This window comes from Bidens hawaiensis, unplaced genomic scaffold (assembly GCF_021521415.1).
Source record: "Bidens hawaiensis isolate Kalapana, Puna unplaced genomic scaffold, B.hawaiensis_p1.1 tig00000697_1, whole genome shotgun sequence".
NCBI classification, from domain to species: Eukaryota; Viridiplantae; Streptophyta; class Magnoliopsida; order Asterales; family Asteraceae; genus Bidens; species Bidens hawaiensis.
The window spans coordinates 4,862,081-4,867,523 of record NW_027491041.1 but is presented as its reverse complement, the minus strand read 5'-3'; positions in this window follow the sequence as shown (position 1 = coordinate 4,867,523).

Sequence of the window (5,443 nt, the reverse complement as noted above, 5' to 3'; positions counted from 1 at the left end):
TTTTCGTAACCATACAACCATACATTATCATTTCTTTCTTCTATTATCTCCATCATGTTCATACACATAAACATACCTAACATACTTACCTTATACATAGCGTTACAACCTGACAGTACGTGCAATATCCGAAGATCGTTCACGTACCATCAAGTAATCATTCATACATTTCACATTATCCACATAAGGCATACACTTATCTCTTAGGATAAGTGTATTAACTATCACATTGAGTATGCACACAGCCCCGAAAACATAACAAGGAATGGGGCTAGAAACTCACCTGAACACGGTTACGTTCACCGTTAATCGTAATCCCTTTATTCAGTTGTGCACGGCCGACTGTATAACAAGTATACGTATCAATTAACTATCACTTCTCATAATGTATTTCTATCTTTATATGACCCACAACGAACGGGGGTCCGGGGGCAGCGCCCCTGGCAGCGGAGTCTAGGGGCGGCAGCCCCTAGCAGGGTCCAAGGGGTAGAGCCCCTGGCTGGGGTCGAGCTGCCAGGTCAGCTTGGAAAAATTTTATTTCCATTAACTGTCTAAACACATTTTTCATTAGATTTTTAATTTATTTTCTAAACGAACTTGACTTTAGGCGAAGTTAACCCTCGGGCGAACTTAGCTCTAGGCGAAGTTAACCTTAGGCGAACTTAGCTTTACAGCGAAGTTGCCATCAGGCGAACTTGGCCTCAGGCGAAGTTACTAGTTAGGCGAACTTAACTTTACAGCGAAGTTGCCATCAGGCGAACTTAGCTTGCAGGCGAAGTTCATCAGGCGAACTTAGCTTGCAGGCGAAGTTCATCGCGTTGAAGGCGAAGTTGCCCAGATGCAGGCGAAGTTGCCCAGACAGCCGATGTTCGGTTTCTTTTCAGCATTTTGAGCGATTTTAACACCCTTGTTATGGTTCAATATCACCCACTACGCTTCCCGACCATTTTTGGTCGCTTATACACTAAAAAGCTTGGATCTTTAAACCTCAAAGATCAAGAATCATACCTTTTTGAGCTTGTTTGGATCTCGTTTAACTTGCTAGCACACTAATCGCCCTCTCTCGGACCTGCCCGATTCTTCCCTTGGCTCGGCCGGCGAAGTTGTGGCGTGTGTGTGTGGGTGTGTGTGTGTTTGGATAATGATATAAATGAAGATATTTTGGTGTGTTAGGGTATTTATATCCCTGAAATCCCATGGACCTAAGGCCCATTCTCATTTAACCCATCTCTATTAATCCAAGTCCATAACCCACATCCATTACCCGACACTAGCCCGACCCATACCAACTCTTATTCTTTTATTTATTTCCTGATAACCCGAGTAAACTTTCCCTCTATTATTAGATAATATAATTGATATTATTTTGGAAATTTCGGGATGTTACAACATAAGCATATAACAAGTAGATCTGATTTATCACACACAATTACACGTTTGCTATTTTTGATATGTATGTATATATAGATATGTATATATAGTATTATATACGCATATGTCCCCAAAACGTTTATGGAAATCGAGTAAAATAGGGGAATGATAAAACTCACCTGATTGATTAAGCCAAACGGGAATGATTACAACAAGAACGATAATCACGCTCTTCGAGCGACAAGGATCCTAATTAAATAATATTATAAGTGAATTATAATGATATAATATGTATAACGAATTTAAGATTTCGATGTGATTTGAGTTACAATTATGATTGATATATTATGGATTGAACGATTGATCTCTACGGATTATTGTTATTATTTAATTATAAGAACCATTATTTGTTATAAAAATCGGGTTTACGAATAATTAGTTTAAATAAGTATGAGGCGAGACCTACTATAAACGTTTAAATGTATGATTTATATTTTAGAATTTTCTAACGAAATTCGATGGAAAAAATATAATTAATACTTCAAATTTTAAAACATTTATTATAGTTTTGTTTTAAAAACAATACATACACACACACTGTGACATCCCACATCGGTTGGGAAGGAGAACTAAGCCTTCTTTATAAGGAGGTTGATACCTTCCCTATCATAACGCGTTTTGGGCGCTTAATGGTAGTGGATGAGAGGAGAATTCCACAGTTAAGCGTGCTCAGGTGGGAGAAGTATGAGGATGGGTGACCACCTGGGCAACCAAAAGCAAATCCGTGAGGCGATGGTGTTACGTCCCGGCCAAAGCGGACAATATTATGGTGCGGTGGTAGCTGGGTTGTTACAAATGGTATCAAAGCCAGGGCCGGACCGGTGGTGCCAGGTCCCGCGAGGACGCTGGACCCCTAAGGGGGGTGGATTGTGACATCCCACATCGGTTGGGAAGGAGAACTAAGCCTTCTTTATAAGGAGGTGGATACCTTCCCCATCATAACGCGTTTTGGGCGCTTAATGGTAGTGGATGAGAAGAGAATTCCACAGTTAAGCGTGCTCAGGTGGGAGAAGTATGAGGATGGGTGACCACCTGGGCAACCAAAAGCAAATCCGTGAGGCGATGGTGGTACGTCCCGGCCAAAGCGGACAATATTATGGTGCGGTGGTAGCTGGGTTGTTACAAATGGTATCAAAGCCAGGGCCGGACCGGTGGTGCCAGGTCCCGCGAGGACTCTGGACCCCTAAGGGGGGTGGATTGTGACATCCCACATCGGTTGGGAAGGAGAACTAAGCCTTCTTTATAAGGAGGTGGATACCTTCCCCATCATAACGCGTTTTGGGCGCTTAATGGTAGTGGATGAGAGGAGAATTCCACAGTTAAGCGTGCTCAGGTGGGAGAAGTATGAGGATGGGTGACCACCTGGGCAACCAAAAGCAAATCCGTGAGGCGATGGTGGTACGTCCCGGCCAAAGCGGACAATATTATGGTGCGGTGGTAGCTGGGTTGTTACACACACACGCACAACTACTAAATACGATCAAATTCATAAAGACGTTTTACGACGAGAAACATCCATATTAGTGTCAATTTTTAATAAAATAATAATGATTTACTATTAATATATATATACACACACACACGAAAACTTGTAACAAGACCATTTGATACGAAACGTTAACTTTATGATGTCGATTTAACTAAAATATTGTTTATTTAGTATTTAATATTATTTATAATTTATTATAAATCATTTAAAAACAATGAAAATAAAATAAAACGGTCACAGCAAGGACTCGAACGTGGGTTGGTCGCGGGCTCAATGGTTCAACATACACACACCAGCCGTCTGCGCTGGTGTGTCAGTTGGTTAGAGATTGTAAACACTTTATTATATACAGAAACAACAAAACTCAATTTTAATCATAAACCCTAATTTATTCAATTAATCAATCCATGAAACTTTTGATAAATTGACATTAGGGCTTTTGCAAAGCACGCTGTGACGAACTCAATCATATAATTCAATACCTCAAACGATGACTAAACACGGGTTAATTGGAGCCAACAGCGCCGGCCGGATAGGGTGACGAACAGGGGTGGATGGCCAAAACTGATATAATTAAGTTTAGGGGTTTGGTTCGCACTGATATTAGGAACGTGCAGAAACGAGGAATTGGGTTATAATTAATCCTAGGTTATATAATCAGTTTTTGGGTTAAGACGGTTTGGTTAAGGAATCAATATACATTCGGGTTAATCTTTTTTCCTAATTAAACACGATGTTTAGGCCGATAATAATGAGATAAATCAAAAACACGATTCAATTCCGAGTTTAGAACGATAATTGTGCATCAAGTAACCTAAACTGGTCAACGGGTTTCGGGTATACGGGTATATGGATACAGGTTAACGGGTTAGGTAAATGGATTATAAAATATTATACATAAATTGCTATTTAGTCCCTAGAGATTGGAGAGGGAAACATTAAAAGATCAAAGTTTATCTTTGGGTTAAAAACGTACAATTTTTAAAGTTAAATATACTTTAAATAAATGTACTAAATAAATATAAATCGTAAAATATTTTCTCGATAAACGTGATTAATTTTAAATGTTAAATTTTTCCGAACCTAAAACGGGTCGGGTAATAGATAAAGATTCGTATGTGGAAAACCCGAGTTGTTACAACTGGCCAAAAGCTAAAGAAAAATATCAACCGGGAAATCAAACCACTGACCGGTTTGAACGTTTTTACGGTTTAACCAAGCAATGAGCACCCATACACTTGTTACGTGATTACCAAGTCTATGTTTCCCGCTGCATCGCGCGGGCACTTGTCTAGCATATATATATCTATCTATCTATAATAATATATATAAACCAAAACCTAAAATCTTATGTGTCGCGATATGGTCGCTTCCTCCATTTATGGAAGCCACCAGATTGCTTGATTTTAAAATGGAGAGCTCTCATTAATTTAACCTGTTTTCGCCAATGGATCATGGGTTTCACCAAATCTGGATATCCAACGGGTTATAACGCCATACCTACCTACAGACTATAGTCTCCTTTCATCTCCTTCCTATCTTGAAACCCTAACCACACACACAACAACGCGCTTACCATCACCATCTCTATTCTTTGCAATTCCATATGCATCTCCATCTCCATCTCCCTTACTTTGCTGCTTCTTGCTTGCCTCCGTGAACTACCCTGAACTCGAAAGCAACCATCATGCCGTGAACCTTCGATACATAGGATACCTTAATCATGCCATCCTTCTGCCCCACACCCTTTGTCTGAAATTGAAATTCTTCTTGCATGTTTGATGTTTTAATCATGTATAAATCTGATTGTACTAATTTTGCTTCAACTTTGATTAATTTTTAACTTTATTTTCAGTTTTGTTCAATTTACCAATCAATTTGGATACATATGTCCGTTTTCATTAGTTTTGTTAGGTATTTAGGGTTATAATTTAAAAGGTTAAAATTTTAAACTTATGTTGGGTAAAGTTAATATTGTTGCATAATTAGTATTTGTATTTTGATTTATTATATAGAGGAAGGATCCAATGAGAAATACGTTTTTTGTGAGAATGGTAAAAACCAATCACATGTCACCAAATAGAAATTAATAAATAAATAGAAAAGGGTACTATTGTAATTAACAAAATCAATAAAAAACGTGCACATTAAGTAGTTACAACAAACCTACCAATTATTCATGAATCCCTGCAAGATCTCATTCAATCACTCTACAATTCTGCTGCTTTTTTCCACGATCGCCATTTGCATTTCTTTCTTAGCACGATGGACGATCCAATTCCAGGTATGTATGCATGTTTATTTATTTTTTGTTATCATATTCTGTTTGTCGATCATTAATTTTGTTAGCAACTTCACACATATCACAGATGTTCAACAAAACAGTGATGTGCGTGATGATGATGATGACACTGAAACAACCCAGCTATGGACGAACAAACAGGATTCGGTAGGAATTTTATCTTTTACATACTCTGTTTCAAATGGTTTTGGTGTGCTGGTTTTGTTTATTGCTTACACCAT